This window comes from Dermacentor variabilis, chromosome 5 (assembly GCF_050947875.1).
Source record: "Dermacentor variabilis isolate Ectoservices chromosome 5, ASM5094787v1, whole genome shotgun sequence".
NCBI classification, from domain to species: domain Eukaryota; kingdom Metazoa; phylum Arthropoda; class Arachnida; order Ixodida; family Ixodidae; genus Dermacentor; species Dermacentor variabilis.
In genome coordinates, this window is record NC_134572.1 from 188,666,374 (window position 1) to 188,685,476 (window position 19,103).

The 19,103-nt window shown below is 45.3% G+C and overlaps 1 non-coding gene across 1 annotated transcript; it reads left to right on the forward strand.

Annotated features, from left to right (window-relative positions):
- Positions 1–16,872: 16,872 nt before the first annotated feature.
- TRNAS-UGA (transfer RNA serine (anticodon UGA)) lies at positions 16,873–16,945 on the forward strand. Its single transcript has one exon. It is a non-coding gene; the product is annotated as a tRNA-Ser (tRNA).
- Positions 16,946–19,103: the final 2,158 nt, after the last annotated feature.

A 19,103-nucleotide genomic window follows, 5' to 3' on the forward strand; every position in this document is an offset into this window, starting at 1 on the left:
TCAGCTCTCGAATCAGTTCAGAATCGTGCTACACGTTTTATTCTTTCAAACTACTCACGGTACTATAGTATAAATGCTCTAAAGATTCAGTTACAACTGCCTTGTGATAACGGCAGTGCAACTTGTGATAAAGGCAGTGGCGATTTCACGCCACTGCCTTTATCACAAGTTTTCCATTGTTCACCCCGAGACAGCCAGTTCATCCAACCACTGCGTCGTACACAACGCACAGGCCATCCTAACAGCGTCATGCCGCATCGTCCCCGCACTACTACGTTCCAAAAGTAATTTTCTTGTGCACACAGCTCACGACTGGAATGACCTTAACTGCAGCCAAGCTCTTATCCCTGATCCAGCTCATTTCAAGAATGCTATCGAAGAAGCTATGCACTCTTCGTAAATCTACGCAATAATCATTGTTATCCACCATTCATGCGCCCACTCCTCATGCAAAGCCCGGTCTGGGAACCGTTGAAGTTCAAGTGAAAGGAAATGAAATCCAGGGTCACATACCCAGTGACCCAGTTCGATTAGTTTCGAGCATGCTTCCCAAAGGTGACCAGCCCGATGCTCTACCCATGAGGCCATGGACTACCCAGTCGCCCAAGTTGGCTGGAAAACAGTTTGAGGCCGAAAGAGAGACGCTGAAAAGTGCGTGAAGAATCCTAATACAAATCACGTTAAGATTTCGGTAGCAACCATAGTAAGAGGTATGTGTACGTTCATGCGATATATGTATATATATATATATATATATATATATATATATATATATATATATATATATATATATATATATATATATATATATAGAGAGAGAGAGAGAGAGAGAGGCTCTTTATTAGAATGTAGCGACACACCAATATTCCCACCACCGAAACATACCACGGAATTTTGGACATTGTTCCAGTGACCACCTGCCAAACTGCACAGCAATGCACCAGCGTAGCTAAATGGGCAGCGTTTTTAAAAATGACATTTCAGAAGACCGGCCAAACTTCAATAACTTTCAGTTAGCAACGTGGAGAAGGTACGCACTTCTAATAACATACTTATTTAAAACACTTATTCGTAACTTTTTGCTGCGTAATAGTCTTGTTTTATTCCTTACAAAAATTATGCTACAACACGGCGATGCCGTTAGGACGAAGTGGCATAGATACGCATGTTAATAAACGAACTTACCCTCTCGACGTTGCTAATTAAAGGTTGTAGAAATTGGCGCGGCCTTCTGAAATGTATTTATTGAATGAAGGAAGGAAAAAGTGGAGAATGAAAGTCAGGGAGGTTAACCAGTTTAGCTCAACTGGTTCGCTACCCTACACATTGGAGCGGGATGGAGGAGGTTGAAAGATGGGGAGGAGGAGAGAGAGAGAGAGAAAGAGAGAGCACATAGCACAGCACACACGTCGTCAGTTACAGTTCGTCACTCTTGCGTGGTACGTGACATCACTGTCACAGCCGCATGTCCAATCCCGTCTCTTTCAAAAACCGAAGTAGTCCCTTCGTCGCCTTCAGCTGCGATGTCTTCTGTCGGCGACATGTGAAAATGGCTTCAAATGGCAATGGTCTATTGTCAAGGTGCGCTAGAAAGAAAGCCAGGGACTGTCCCTAAACATTATATTCAGGACAGTCACACAGAATGTGTTCTAGCGTCTCCTCGCAAAGACAGGCATTGCAGAGAGCGTTGTCGGCCATTCCAATGCGATATGAGTAAGATTTCGTAAATACCAACCCTAGCCATAAGCAATAAAACAGAGTGGCCTCTCTTCGGCGGAGTCCAGTTGGCATACAGAGGCGGATCAAAGAGGGCAGGTTGTATTGACGATTGCTCCGGTTGGTCTGGCTGCTTGGTGTGCACCATACAGAGAGCGTGATCTCCTGTGCAAGCACCCGAAGTCTGCTGCCTGCGTGTATGCTGTAAATTGAGTAACGCTGGTGCACTGTGACGAAGTTGGGCAGTCGCCAAAGGCGCAATGTCCAAAATTCCTGGGCATGCGCGTCATGCATGGGGCTTCTGCCGCCGGACTGCTCTCTCGTGCTTCCCTCTGGACAAGCTGCGCCGTGTAAGAGGATTGCCACCAACACCACACGGCGCACGTGTTTCAATCAATCAATCAATCAATCAATCAATCAATCAATCAATCAATCAATCAATCAATCAATCAATCAATCAATCAATCAATCAATCAATTAATCAATCAATCAATCAATCAATTGTGTTTGCACCAGTCACGGTACATGATGAAAAAGGACAACTGCAGAAAAAGCCGTTTTTTGGGGACTTGACAAGGTTCCGGACCCACCAAACAGAAATGACAAGCTGGTGCTACTGAGCAGAAAAAGAAAAACAAGAAAAAAGAATACATATATATTAACACAGAGCAACACAAGGTACATTGCTAAAATTACCTTATAACCATTGAAAGTCGCATAGAACAGATCATTATTTTCAGCAATTGTAACAAAATTTTGGATTACGTCACCACAATGAAAAAAAGAACTTGGAAGACGCTTAAGCCTCGCCTTCGAGAGTGGAACGCGACAGCATTCAAATATCGCTAACATCTTCTCACGGTTCCCGCCAACAACTCACCGTAACGTCTGCAGGGAAGGGCGGGCGGTAAACGCTCTGGAAGAAGGCGAGCTTTCGGGTCGACTGCTACAGCGCAACATAAGAAGGAAGACATAACCCGACGCGGCCAGATGAAGGAAAAGAGCGCCAATGTCCAACTTTTTGAAGCTTTCTTTCAGCTGGCTGGCTCGGCTTGTTTTTTCCTTTTTATGTTGCACTGTACTACAGGTTTTCCCGCTCAATTTAATCCAAGCACCTGTCCATTTATTCCTAGCGCCTGTTGATTTAATCCAAGCGCCGTTCAAATTAATCAAAGAGCCAGTCATTTTAAGTCATTTTAATCCGAGAGCCACTCAATTTATTCCAAGCACCACTGAGTTTAATCCAAACCCTAGCGGAAATGATCCAAACGCCAGTGAACTTAATCCATGCATAACGCAATTTAAGAACCATTGAATTTCAAGGCCTCTGAAATTTTGTGAACATATCCGGCGTTAATATCTTCAAAATGAAAGGGCGAGATGAGAGACCAGTAGCTTTCCTTCCATGTGACTAACAATAACTTCTGGAGTTTTTTTTCTACTTCGTCATTTGAGCGAAACAGGAGATGACAATTCTCGCAATTATCTGGGAGAAAATGTCAGCGTGAGTACATTAAGAGTGTTAATGAGACAGATGCGATTTGGTCATGGCTATCAAACGGAACAATAAAGAGGGATTCAATGATATTCATTAGGCCCTGACTGGCAGGCTTCTGTCGCTATCGAATATGATAAATTATTTTACTGCGATGTCCGTAGCCTACAATCAAACAACTCACCATCGATACCACTAAAACGCTCATGAATTAACATATAATTGCATACTACCCCTAAATGATATGGTCGAGTCACTAGGGAGCACAAGTGAAATACAATGCCCAGTTCAGGGTAATCAGTATTTTGCACACCATGACGTCATGTGTGTCAAATGAAATGCAATAAAACGAGTGACTATACTACGCCTGCTCTAAACTCGTATGCTTAGTCACTAGTGAATATTATTCACCCATTTCGCTTTCCCTGCGGCAGCTATCACTCGTGAGTGCCGTCAGTGGTATCAATCAAGCTGTAATAAAATGAGTACATTTCTGCTACCACTGCTAAATAATACTGCTGAGTTATTAGTGATCACTGGTGATGCGCTCACCGCGCTGTTGTACTTTCATGCAGAACAGCGTCATATATATGAAATGAAGTGTCATGTAGACGCCGATTCGATAACTACCATTTAATAACTATAGAAGATGAAAAGATTGAGCCAGTAGTGATGAACAATCACTTTCTGTAGTGTGACAGTCACAACTATCATTCGTAAACGTCGTCAATGGTGCAAATGAAAGTGTCAATAAATGAAAATTTAATCAGTCAACATTGCTAATTGACATCAAAAGGTCTACAACAATAACTAGTGATAAGCTCTGTTTGGTGTTCTTGTACTTTTATGCAGCATAGCCTAACGCATATCTAATGAATTTTTTTAAAACAACGATTGAATTATTATCATTTACGATCAGTGAGTATTTTATTCTGCTACCATTGGTAACTGATGATGCAGGGTGATTAGTCATCCGCATTGATGAGCTCATTTCTACGTTTTCGTATTTTTATTCAGCATAAAGTTATGGGTATCAAATCAATAGCGAGTCAAATGGAAATTCAAGTTTAATAACAAGGAGGTCCTAGGAATTTGTCAAAAGTGACCACGAGTCACTTTGTTTGGTACGGCAGCGGTAGCCATCATTCGTTCATTTTACCACAGGTATGAATGTGTTTCTTGAAATACTTTCCTCTAATGTTTCCCTTAATACTTTCCTAATGTAGAACCCCACTGTCCAGACTGTGGGGAGGCGTACTGCTCCTTATCCCATATGCTCTTGCAATGCCCTGCGTTATGCAGCTCATCGCTAACCACTCTAACCGACTGGGAGGCAGCCCTTAAAAGCGGCGACCTCTCAGAGCAACTACGGGCTGTCCAGAGGGCCTGCGACATGGCGGAGGACCACGATCTTTCTACTCCGACGTGGGTGCGGCCCGCGACGGCTACGGGGACTCCCTGTAAAGGGAGGTGCCCTAACGCTGTTCCTCAGGACCATTAGAAATGTTCTTTGTCTGTCTATCTGTTCCTCTGAGACTGCAGATGTTGTCCATGTACTGGTGGTCAATGGTGAATATGTTCACTTCAATTTACTCGAGTGCTCAAATATCACAGGTTCATGGACATAAAATGAAAGGGCGCTGAAAAAGTGATTGAATTATGACAATTAGGAACGGAAAAGCTTGAGCCAGAAGTGAATATCAATAACCTTTGTACCATTGTAGCGTTTACTTGTACGTGCGGCCGTTGAGTAGAATAAAGTGCCATTATACGAGCAATTATCTGACCAATATAAAGAATATCAGCGAGTCATTAGCAATAAATAGCGATTTTGCACACTTATGTGTTGTCGGGTATTAACAATTCTTCACTGTAAGGGTATCGCATGAACACTCGTTAGCAGGGTAATTAAATTATAGTGTGTAGTATCTCATATGCTTTAGTTCCTAGAGATGACAAATGACGTCACATTTCCCGCACGTCGCACATATGTAAACTGCCGTAATGCGCTACGAAGTGAACACAACGTTCACGGTGCTTCACAATGCGGATGGTAGCTGTGACGCGTGCAGAACGTTTTCGCAATTCTAATACGTTCAGAGTATGGCAGCCGACTTGACGGCTTGCTATTCCAACAAATTTCTTGAAAGGGCGTATGGTATGAAACAGTAAAAAGGGCGAAAACAAAGGACGAAACGTCCAACAGGTCTGGGATGGGCACATAATTGCTCAAGATACAATCGATAAGAGCGGCTTTACAATAAAAAAAAAATGAGGAAAACATCGCGCCTTTTGAGCAGCAATCGTACCCGTGTGCACTAATATTTTTGTTTTGTTTGCCTTTACACAAATAAGGCCGTACTAATAACAGGGTAAATAATAAGTGCCGAGAACGGTTGGATTTGTTTTGCTTTGACGTGTTCTTGCGTACATTATTCTTTGCAGGGAAAGCTTAATTTATTTGTAAATATGGCGTTCCCTATCATCATCTCTCTCTGTCATTGCCTGCGGACATCAGTCACGCCAATCCTCGTGGACGCTCTCTTCTTACCATCATTCCTGTATAATTCTGTTCACTATGGGCGTCCGCTGGAAGCATGCTTGTGTCGCAAAAGCCCGGCATTGCTAGGCTTCATCAATGGCCGACAGGAATGGCGACTGCTGAGCGGCGGGAAAGCTTACTCTTGCGACCGCCATTAGCCTGCCACTTTCTGTGGTTCGACTTTAAGAAGCCCTTCTAATGGCCACAATGAGTGTTCCCGTTTGAGTATTAGGTTTCGCTTGCGGTCTTTGCCATATGCTATTGACTAGGCAAAAGTGAGAATGTCCCTATATGCTATAGGCTCGCAAGGAGCCAGGCGGATCTTGGATAAGCTGGGCTTTCGAGAATCAGAGCGCTTTATTTCGCAGAGCAAAAGTTCAAAGTAATTTTTTTCATCAGTCTAATAATGTGTGGTAACGCGTCAAGTTGGACTAGTGAATGCAAGAAGGAGAAACGAAGCATAAACGATATTTGTCGAATTTGTATGCGCAAATTCCGCCGAACGTTCAAAGTATCGCAAGCCATTTCTTACAGGGCGCGAGCGGACGATTAATGGAGTTGCAGTTTTCCGTGATGTGCTACCACGATCGTCTGGAAATCGTAAATGAGACAATTTTATATTGGGTAAAAAAGACCGTAAAGCTTGTGTATTGGAAATATGGCAGCTTTGTTTGTACAAAACATAAATTCTTGAACTAATGTTGAAGAGGATACTACCGTTCTAAGTAAAGCAGATGACGTGCTGCTGGATCTGTAAGGTGCGCGACGCTTCCATGCATACGAGAGGCAGATGACCGGCTTCAAGTATTGCGCGACCCTCGTGACTGGCGTGCCTCAGCTTTTATGTAAAGTGGCTCTTTTGAGAATTTGGGTCATGGAAGAAGGCAAGATTCGAGCTGCTGGACGACTATGAAAGAAGCCATATGAAGAGAAGACTAAGTACACTCACTTTTCTCCCATGAATCGTTCCCGCATCATCGATGAGTACCGACGCGGTGGTGACTTGAAGCAATTGGCCCAAACACTGTGGATAAGTATAAGAACTGTGCGCTCAACTGCCGCAACAGATCGCGAAACAGCCAAGAAACGTGGTGGCTGGTCAAAAAAGTTTGTCCGCGATATGGTCGAGACCCTGCGTGAAATTGTAAAAAAGAATCCATCCTTCTCGCTTATGCAAATCAGGATGTCTTTTACAGAGAGGTTTCACGGTACCGAAATCAGCAAATCTTCCATCGATGGCTTTTGCATGGCCATGGTTACATACTTAGGTTAGTTACTCAGAGGCCGATCGACTGTAACCGTGGTGGTGTCAAGGAAGAGCGCCGCAAGTTCGCTCAATGGCTTCAAAATAAGGGGGCCACAGTCACGCGGTACTACAATGACGAACCGAATTTCAACGTGGGGTGCGCAATAAGTTTTGGCAGAACGAAACGAGATGCGCCAGCTATTCGTCTTGCAATCAGCACAAAGGGCGCGAACATAAGTACTTTGGCTTTCGCGTCGGCAAATGGCCTTCTGCGTTGTATTTCAATGGATAAGATCCACTGGTGGTATTCAACGAATTTTTCGATGATCTGTCCAAGTAGGTTCGTCATCAGGAACCTGGCGCCGAAGCTGTGTTCTTGCTTGACATCGCGCCAAGGGCACCGCCTTGCTGATGAGGTTGTGTTGGCCACTAATGAGCACTCAGTGAAGCGGCTTCCACTCTACAGCCCATTCTTCAACGCAATCGAAGAAGTTGTTTCGAAGTTCAAGTTTGGTGTGAACGCTTTTCTAGCCGAATAGTGCGACCGTCTTTTCACGGCACCAGCGGGTATCTCCAAGAAACAGCATCGCCGGGCACTGTTGGTTGAGGCCTTCGGAGAGTCAGTGCAGCCCATCCTGCGAGTAGAGTACACTGCCTACGACAGGCACAGCTACACTTTTGTACAAGCTGCCCTATAGTGCCACGGAATTTGAAAACTGCTCAGTGCTGCACGCACAAGAAAGGCGGTAGTCTTCCAACAAATTGGTTTTAGTTTCTAATAGTAAAGTTTGCCTCGCACAGATTTACGCATAGTTCTTATGGTCAGCATTTGCATGATCGATATACAGCCGTTGCTTTTACAGCGCGGATCATAAGATGATTCATAAGAGAGTGAAAGCACATAAGCATACTAAACTTATCCGATGAAATTCAAATGAGCTCTTTTCCCACCACTTTGCTACAAGCCAATTCATGAAGCGCTGCTTCCGCTACGTTGGGACTTTGTTTCCATTTATTTCTTCAAGTTGATTGATGCCTGTGGCGCCGTGCTAATGAAAAAAGGCTTAAGAATTCAAAAAAGTCGGCAACTAAAACCTTTCTTCGGCATCTTTGCATCAATTGGCTTAAACAGCTCAGTTTCTAATTGTCGTAATTGAATCACCTGTGGGGGACCTTTCATTTTGTGTTCATTGAGGTGGGATATTTGAGCAGTCGAGAAGACTGTAGTGAACAAGTCACCATTGACGGACAGTACTTGGACCACATCTGCAATCTCAGAGGAAAGTATTTCAAGAAACACATCCATACCTGTGGCAAAATGAAGGAATGATGGCTACCGCTGGCGTGCAAAACAAAGTGACTCGTAATCGCTATCGACAAATTCCTAGCACGTCCTACTTATTAAACTTGAATTGCCGTTTGCCTCACATTTAAATTGATACCCATTACTTTATGCTGTATGAAAGTACGAAAACAAAGAAGTGAGCTTATCACTAGTCATGACTAATCACCGCACAACATCAGTTACGAATGGTAGCAGAATAAAATACTGATAGTAAATGATCATATTTGAATCGTTCTAAAAAATGATTCATTTGATATGCATGACCGCTATGCTGCAGAAAAGTACAAGAACACCGAACAGAGCTTATCACTTGTGATCAGTAATGATTCTGTGATGTCTATTAGCAATACAGTCTGATTAAAATTCTCATTTATTGACACTTTCATTTATACCACTGACGACGTGCACGAATGATGGCTGTGACGGTCACGCTACACAAAATGACTCTTCATGACTAGTTATTCAATCTTAGCGTCTCCCATAGTTATTAAATTACATGTAGTGAATCGCCATCTGAATGACATTTCATTTCATATATATGACGCTATTCTACAAGAAAGTAGAACATCGCAGTGAGCGCATCACTAGCGATCTCTAATAACTCGGCGATATTAGTTAGCAGTGGTAACAAAAATGTGCTCGTTCTGTTACAGTTTCATTGATACCAATGAAAGCACTCACGAGTGATAGCTGCTGAAGTGACAGCGAAATGGATGAATAACATTCACTAGTGGCTTAAACATACGAGTCTATGGTTGGCTCAGTATTGAAAGTCGTTTTGTCGCATTTCATTTGGCATACATGACGTTATGGTGTGCAAAACACCTAGAACCCTGAACTGCGCATTGTATTTCACTTGTGCTCCCTAGGGACTTGACCATATCAGCTAGGTGTATTATGGAATTATATGATAATTTATGAAGATTTTAGTGGTATCGGTGGCGCGGTGTTTGATTGGAGGCTACGGACATCGCACTAAAATAGTAAATCGTATTCGCTAGCGACCGAAGCCTGCCGGCCAGGGCCTAGTGATTATAATTGAATCACTCTTTATTGTTCGGTTATATAGCCATGACAAAATCACATGCGTGTCATTAACTCTCTTAACGTATTCATGCTGGCGTCTCCTCTCAATTGATTGCGAGGATTCTCATCTGCTGTTTTGCTCTAATGGCAAAGTAGAAAAAACACCTTGCAAATGTTGTCTTTAGTCGCGTGGAAGGAAAGCTACTAGTCTCTCATCTCGTCCTTTCATTTCGAAGCTATTACCCCCGATATGTTCGCAAAATTTCGGATGCCTTGAAATTCAAATGTTTTTAAATTGCGTTATGCCTGGATTGACCACCACTGGTGGTACTGGTAGAATTTCGCTGGCGTTCAGATTGTTTCGGCTGGCGCTTGGAATAAGTTCAGGGGTGCTTGAACGCAAATGAATGGCACATGGATTAGTTTGGAGGGTGCTTGAATTAAATTAACAGGCACTGTGATTAAACTGAGCGGGAGCACTTGTATTTTTAGGATGCTATACCAACTCGCCCAATCCTCAACCCTAGTGAACTTTCTGGTAGAAACCCGGCCTCTTGCCTAGTGCGATTCCGGAGGTAGGGCGCCGCCTCGCCTAGAAAATTTCATCATATTCAGTTTCCTGTTATTGTTTGGCCCTTTGAATATTTAAGTCTAATAAAATTGTACGTAAAAGGCCCGCGCTCTCGGTGTTTTGTTTCATGACATTTGGTTGTGGGCGGTCATTCTCAAAATTTCGAGGAATAACCTTGTCAAGAATCTAAGAAAAAGAGCGAGAGAGAAGTATTTATTATGATAGAAAAGCTGAGAGGTCGGCCTGAATCAATTTTCTGGCCTGCTACTCGGTGTTCTGGAAAGGGAAAGGGTGTGGAAAGAATAGAGGAGGCATTTATTATGAGGATGAAGATGGCGGTGAGAATTTTGCATGTTCCAAGACTCTCCAATGTCTCTTGCCTAGTCAGTTCTCATACAGAAATTTGTTGAGAGCCTTCAGACTATCAGGCTGATGACGAGGATCAGGCGAAGGTCCCAATAGAGCCTTTTCAGCTAATGGTCCAACGGCAAATTTTGACAAGATATCTGTCAGTGATTTTCTCTGTACATCAAATCGCGGGCAGACGCACAAGAGGTGTTCTATGGTCTCAGGAATACCGCATTCCTCTCAAGTCGGTTTGTGCGCCCGGACGATGAAATGTAGGTAGCGCCGCGTGAAGGCCACACCTAGTCGTAATCTGTACCAGCAAGCTTGCATTTCACCTTTTCATGTTCGGTGGTATCCGTGTTTTCATCTCTGGGTCGGGTTCGTGAAGGTGGAGATTGCGATGACCTAGCGAGGCCCAATAGACTGCGGTATTATCGCGCAGAAATCTGTGCACTAAGTGATTAGTGTATGATCGTGAAAATAGGATGGACACTGGCATGGTATTAATGTGGGCCATCTTTGCCACCGCGTCGGCAAGCTCATTTTAATGTAAGCTACAGTTTCCCGGAATCCACTGAAACAATATGCAATGGCTAGCTCGTAGGGCGAAAACGTGTGATTCGATCACATAAGGTCCATTATTACTTTGTTTAGCGCAAAATGATAGACACAAGAAAGACGTTTTGCGCTAAACAAAGTAATTATAGATCCGCACCAACTAGCCCACCAACGCATTGTGCTGAACATAGTAAGGTTCTCGTCTCAAGGCAGGATCGACCACTTGAAGTGCCGGCTTGGAATCGAAAAATATAGTCAAAGTCTGATGCGGCTTCATCGATATATAAAGAATTGCCTCCCGAATGGCAACAATCTCTGCGGCTGTTGAGGTAGTTTGGTGGTCGAGATGGAAGGGCTTACTGACCTTCATATTCATTATTACGAATGTCGCGTTTGAAGTGGTTTTTGACACCGAACTGTCAGTAAATATATGTATGGAATCGGCATATTCCTTCGATATATGGGTTAAAGTAAGTTGCTTAAATCCATATGAAGGTATACGGGATTATTTCCTGACTCCGGGAATGGATAGATTCACCACAGGTCTTGACAAAGCCCACGCTGGAATGGCCGCTGCTTTTGCCCTAGTAAAGCCTGTGGGAAGGACGCCCTCGTGACGCGAAAGAGATTCCGAGAGAGTGCTGTCTGGACGTAGAATGCAAACGGTCGATAGAGGGTGACGTTCATGGCGGGTCAATAGTCGAAGATACAGCCTTAAAGGTAAGATCTTATGAGAGATGAGCGTCTATAGGAGGTTCACGCGCTTCTTCAATGACGCCCTTTGTCGAAGACCAGCGTGGCAAACCAAGACATGTTCTCAGTGGCTGAGCTTGTAAACCCTCCAGTGTACGTAGAAAGGAGGGGTGAATGTTTGTAATAATCGGTAAACTGGGGCCCTATAACGTTAAACTATTCCAATATGTTTTATTCCAATCTCATGACGTCAAATTTGCGTAACCGCCGACGCAAGGATCAGGTGGTCACCCACAGGGTTGTCTGAAGAGGCCAATCAAATGCTCCTTTCGTTCATGGGAGGTCACTTTTGTTTGCTTGAAAAACGAGTAACATTGCCTACACTTAGCGGCTTGTCTTATCTAATTGGATGACAAGAGGCGAGGAGCACGCTCAAGTGGAGATGGATTCGATGGGGCCGAGCCACTGCTCTGAAAATCGTTAACCGGATCAGGAGGGCGGTGCCGGCGTCTGCGGTTGGTCCGCTTTCCCTTACTTAGCTTGCGGTGGCTCGTAGAAAATCGCGGCGGCATGCAACAGAAGCTTAAGAATGACGCTGAAACGGATACTCAGCAAAGAAGAGTAGGCGGAACGAAGTCGTAAACGTGTCGAAGTGCTCGAAGACGTTACACGGCCACGCAAAAGGTTTTATCATACGCAATTAAACCCATGCTCTCCGGCACGTGCGAGTTGCCAGTGCTTGAGCGATCGGCGGCAGTCATCTTTTATTCCTTTCGGAACGGGGCAGCCTGGGGCTATTCACAAGAAAATTCAGTTTTCTTCGGCATAATAATGCATCTTTAACGCGCACACGTCACTTTGACGCGGTGAGTTTTAGCAGTTTTGCGACGTCGCGGGACAGGCAGGTGTACTGGGTGCAGCCCGAAAACTTTTGACCAATAGCCGAGGGCTAATGGCGAAAAAGGGCTCGAATCAGAAATAACTATTTTATTTTATTCGATCAAATCATGCCAAATCAGTGTGTACGCGCCATATATGATCGGGATCTATCACGGTGTTCATGACGTCGCTTGGCAGACGGGTTAAGGGTGGTTTGTGGTCCCAGAAAGCTTTTGACTAATGGTGGAGGGCTGATTGCAGAATTGGAATGGAAAAGTTTGGAATAGTTTTACGTTATAGCGCCTCTGTATCGTAAGTAGCCTAGAAGAAGTGATTCATTTAGCTAGCGCAACGATCTCTCTGACGGGCCCCACTTCATGCTTGCTGTATATTTAAGTATGTATATGAAGCTGCTTAATTTGGACTTGAGCATCGACACTTGCTTAGACAAGGACAAGGGTCGGTCAATCATCACTCCTAGAAATCTGTGGTGCGTGACGTAAGGTATGGCTGCGCCTTTAATCGTAATCTGGTAGCAGTGCATTGCCTTGCGGGTAAATGAAAGGGCCACACACTTTGCAGGTGCCAATTGTAGACCTCGATGCTGCTAATACTTCTAGATTACCGACACTGCACGTTGCAATCTTGCACAAAGTTGTGACCGCGAAACACCAGAAGTCCATATGCAGATATCGTCAGCGTATAGCCTCATGGTTGCAGTCTCCGGCACTATATCGGCGAGTCTAACAAGCGGTGTATTGAACAGAGTAGGGCTGACTATGCCTCCTTGAGGAACGCCACGGCTGATTTGGCGAAGACTGGTCTTCTCGTCTGTCGTCGTCATAAATATGGCCCGGCCTGTAAGGAAGTCCATTAACCATTGAAAATTCTGTCCCCAAATTCCTAGCTCCTCATGTGCGTCAAGAATGGCGTCATACAACACATTGTTATATGCACCTTTGACGTTCAAAAAGGGTGCTCCTCATTAGGATCGAGGCTTCTTATCCCGTTCGACGATTGACACAAAGTCAATCACGCTGTGAATGGATGATTTTCATTTGCGAAAACCCGCAATCATGTCTAGGTGAAAGTTGTACTTTTCGAGAAAACACTCTAGCCTCGTCAGCACCACTCTCTCCATGATCTTGTCCACATAGCTTGCCAGGGCAATAGGTCCGTAGGAAGATATCGCATGAAGTGTCTTGCCAGGCTTCAGAAGCGGCACAATACGACTGGTTTTCCATTTCTCCGGCAGAGTGCCTGAGCTCCATGATGCATTGAAAAAGGAGATGAGAACAGTGCGTGCGTCTTGCCCCATAGAACGCAGCGCAGCATATGTGATACCATCTGTTCCAGCCACTGATAATCTTCGAGATGAAGCAGTGCAGCGTCTAGTTCTTGCATTGTGAACATGATGTCAAAACAGTCGTATGTGGATGGTGGGGCTTCTCGGTCTATTGTTGAATATGGACCAGAAGCTACAGCCACAATCATTTTGCAGTAGTCCTCTGCAACATCCACCTCGTATCTACGTTGCACCACTGCCCGAGCGCGGAATGGGTACTTATCTTGAGGGGGAAATCGTAAGCTGCGCCCTACCTGCCATGCTTTACAGAGTGGTTTGCGAGGATCAAGGGAAGTGCAAAATCCCCACCAGAGCTTAGTGCCCAGTTTGTCAAAGTGCCGATGGACATGTCGTTGAGCTTGGCGACAGATTGTACGGTCTGAGGTAGATTTCGTTCTTCACTATTTGCTCTCGGTGCGGCCACGTACAGCTCGTAGTTTTTCATATACTATGTCGATGGAGTTTCTAGGTACCGATGTACGTATGAATTTTGTCGTGTTGTGAAGCTGCGGTAATAATACGTTCTACATCAGGCGGCGAATATTGGTCTGAGCAAGCGTTGTGCACCAACGTCTGGCAATCACGCCCGTCAGTACAACAAATATGTGGTGGAGGAGCTTGAAGGAACCATTGCAGTTCTATATATGTTGGTATGGGGTCATGACCTTGCGTCTCTAGATCTGTGTACGAGGTTGTTGAGGGTAGAAGGCTTCTTGACATGAATGCAATACCTAAGCAGCTTCTATACATCGCGCGTCTGAGAAAAGTGGGGGAAGCGCGATTAATGGCTGCCAAACTTTCGGTATGCATGAAGTTTGCCAATTCTTCACCCCGTCTATTCATCGTAACACTGCCCAATAATGGGTGGTGGGCGTTAAAGTCTCCTATGATTATATGTGGTCCAGGGCACACTTGGACGACAGAACTCAGGTGTAGGCGATCAAATCTCTTTTGATCGAAAACACGCGCTGCTGCAGTCTTACCGTCACACAGATGTGTTCATTAGAAGCAAGTTCCGCTACCATATGTAGGAGGGCGTACACCATGTCACGACATATGCACAACAGAACTTTGCTTCTGAAAATGTCTTTCCGTGACCAAAGTTGGATATATCGTGATAGTCGGAAGGGAGATGGAATGCTGGGCTCGCAAACAATTACAAAAGGGACCCGATACTTGAATACGCGTTGTCGAAAATCTGAAAGGCGTCCACGCAGGCTACACGCGTTTCACTGCCCAACAACAGATGGACGCATGCACTCTTCAAAAGAACAAGTTGAGCGCCATATTGAGATACTACCGCAGAGCGGCGAGGAGCGGCTCTAGGGCATCCATAATTTGTAACGCAGCGTGCGTAGACTAGAAAGCGCGTCACTCCTCGTATTCATCAGTTGTCGAAGCATGCTGTGGACTTTGGCACCATGAAGATTGTCAGTAGGACGCATCATAGAACCTTCGTCCGCATGATCCTTCCGAGAACCTTTTGATAGTAGAGAAGGCCGGGCAACCTCAGCAGCATCTTGCGCTGGAACAGTCGCTGCAGGCGTTTTAGCCGGCCTCGATATACCGGCCTTTCCATACGTTTCCCGATTCTGTTAATGGTTGTGCGGACAAGGGGTGGGGCGCTTGTTGAGGCTCCTGTTCATGTGGTCTGGTTGTACTGCTGACACGCTTGTGCTTTTGCCGTAAGCCGCGTCACTGTCGGCGCACTGATGCAGCTGCCTCTCTGCGGGAAGAATTATCCCTCGCCATCTTCCTGAGTATCCGTGTTTCATGTACGATTTTTGGACACAACTTCGAGGTCGCATCATGTGATCCAGCTCAGTTCGGACACTTTAGTGCACTCGCTTGACAAGCTTTCTATTGGTGACCCATGCCACATCGTTGATATCTAATGATATTCTTGCGGACTGCACTCACGTCACCTATCTGCTGGCATCTGTTGCACTGTAACACTTTGGCACGTATGGTCACACAAGACGCGTCACATAACCCACTTTTATAAATGTTGGTAAAGAAGATGAGTTCCAGTCTATCTTGATGTAACGTGACTGTCTGAAGCGACGAACATTCCTTATACGAACTGTAGATGTCGATAGTTTGGTGAAATTATCCTCCGTGATTTGCTAGTCCACGTCAGAGATAACGCCAGCTAAGGTATCTATCCCATACCATTTGAAAGGACGCACCGGAATGCTGCCAAGTGTCTGAACTCCTTTGAAATTCTTTAGTATGGTTGCATTTATCGCATCAACCGTAAGTACATTCTTGCGGGCGTTGATGCGAACTTCATTTATCTGACCTGGTGCTATGCGTTCGAAGAATTCTCTTAAGAATTGCCTATTAATACTGTTCAAGTTGTCCCTTGTGGATGTAGCTATGTACCCTATCGCAAAAGACTGGGCGCTCTCTGCCGTCGTCAGCTCACACCGTGATGATGTCCGGTGTAGTTTCCTTTTCAAACGACGACCTCTGAAGACCGTGAATCTATCCTCTGATTTCATTGCCTCGTTTGTGGGGCAATGGAATCCGTAGACTCGGGGAGCCCCACGCTTCAACTGGCGATGTCTTCCATCTGGAGTGGTGTAGGTGGCGGATGGCCGACTCCAGGTAGCCTTGGAGGAAAGCCTCCCCCTTTCTAACGGAAGACACCCTCGTGAACGTGGCAGATGACTAGAAAACACCACAAGAACACAGCGGGGCGAAGCACACAAGAGAACACTGTCACTTCGTCTTCCAATCTAAGACAAGCTATGAACAATTTTAGTGATAGAAAGAAGGGGTAATATAACCCGCCCATACCTCATGCCATATAGCAAGGCGCGGCACATACGTATACCTAAACGTATATACGGAAGTTTTCGCTCACGGACAACTCCGCTTGTGCTGACGCCGACAGCGACCCCGGATTTTCTGCAATATTAACGATATCGCTTTATTATTGCTTGTGATACAACGGTACTTCTAAGAGGTCGTTATTGTTAGTTTTTAAAGATGTGTGGAGTAAAGATGTAAAGATGTAAAGATGTGTGGGAGTGTTCACTCCCACACACTCCCAGGGTTCTACTAGGACACATAAATACCCAAGAAAGTGGATGGGAAAACGGCGCCGCGGTTGCTCAATTGGTAGAGCATCGCACGTGAAATGCGAAGGTTGTGGGTTCGGTTCCCACCTGCGGCAAGTTGTTTTTTCATCCACTTTAATTGCCATTAATTTATCGTTTCTTTATTTCATTTATTAAGCACAAGTAATTTCCCCTATGTTGTCCTCGGTATCAGTGTTTGCTGGCTTGTTATGATATGACTATATATATATATATATATATACAATGATCAGAATGACATCATCATGCTGATATGCCATCTAAAATCGCTGCCATCACATTCTTGCGTCCATAAACCGCACTTCACCATCAGCAAGAACAATGGATGGATGGATGGATGGAAAAACTTTATTTTCGTCAGAACGCATGTGCGGACGATTCCGTGCTAGATGGCCATCAGCTCATGGCTGACGGCGACCTGGGTGGCCCACTCCACGGCCCTAGTCTGGACGACCGGGTCTGAGCTGGCCAACACGGCCTCCCACTGCTCGAGAGAAGGATCACGCATAATATCCGCCGGTGGCGGCGCTATGCTACAGCTCCATAATATGTGGTCATAGGTGGCCAGTTCCTGGCACCATTTGCATTCCGGCTGAACGTCCGGGTAGATTTTGTTTAACACGTATGGGTTATAGAAAGATCTCGTCTGCAATCTTCGCCAGACACTTTTCTGCGCCTTCACCAATTGCTTGTCCGGTGGAGGGTAAATTCTCCGCTCAAGTTTGTAATGGTTAGTATTGTCGTGAAAGGACACCAGCCCATCTCTCGTGGACCTCCCTGGAACGTCCGGCTCACCTGCTCGGCTGACGAAACCTCGAGCATTCATGTGAGCCGCCTCGTTGCCAGGGTTCCCAGAGTGGGCCGGTACCCAGACAATTTTCACCTCCGTAGTCCCTCGCCCCATGGCCCGATCTAGTAATCCTGCCGCTGTGACAGAGATTCTGCCTCTCGCCAAATTTCGAATGGCTGTTTTAGAGTCGCTGAAAATCAGGTCAGCTTCAGTATTACCTATAGCTAGCGCTATCGCCGCCTCCTCTGCAGTTTCTGAGGAGCGGGTTTTGACTGATCCAGAGGTGACTAAGCGTCCCCGCCCGTCCACCACCGCAACTGCAAATGCGTTCTTGTTCTTATACTCGGCGACATCTACGTAGACTGCCCCGTTGTACCTCCCGTACTTAGCATGTAAAGCTCTGGCTCTTGCCTTCCTACGGTTCTCGTGATGAATCGGATGCATATTTTTAGGTAAAGGTTTCATGTACAAGCCCTTGTGCATTTCTCGCTTCACCTGAATTTTCATGTCCCCAGCTGGAGGATCAACTCCAATGCCGATCCCTTCCAACAATGGAGGGATCGCTAACACATGCACGCGCTTTCTTGTTTATAACATAGGCCTCGAACAGCTCCCGTGTACGATGATCCATATGACGGTATAAAATTCTTGTTTTTTCTAGAAGCGGAAGGCACACCTTATTTGTTTCTTTTTTCGCAGACCCTGCAGTGTTTTGCTACGTGGGAATGCTCGTAAGATGACTTATTCTTAATATGTTCTTTTAAACGGATGTTAATGCAGCGTCCGGTCTGACCGGCATAAACACATCCGCAGAAGGAAGGGCATTAGTAAACACCATCGCACGTGCAAGGAGCAAACTGTGTGACCTGTGGCTTCCAAACAAAAGGGCTGTGGCTAGTAATCTTTTCGATCTTTCTCAGGACCTGTTCACGCATACGGGCCATATTTAAAAGACCGGAAAACATTTCATTCACTCCGTAATGTTGCGCCACGTTGTTCAAATTGTGCGACACCTTATGTTGGTAAGGGATCACAGCACATCTCTTACGCTCCTGGTTGTTGTTTTGAGATGAAGCTGTGACGTTACACTTAACTTTCTTAATCAATTTGCGCAAGCTGCTCTTACCACATAGCTCGGATAACCACCTGCATTTAGTCTAAACACTTGGTGTTCAACACTCTCCGCTACTGTGTGGCCGCATGATTTCATCAGGGCGGCACGAATGCTGGACATAAAAGTGCCACAATGGTATTTAAGTATGGTTTGTAGTGAATGATTAGTGCCTCATTGGCCGAATTGGTCCTACCGGACCAAATTTGTATGTGTGGCTCGGAGAACTTCCACTGTTGGAGGGCAGTCATTGCTAAGCAGCACTGCGAAAGAGGTGGCATGCAAGGGAAATAAAGGAGAAAAGGGGTACATTTGTTCGCAGCGAGAAATAGTT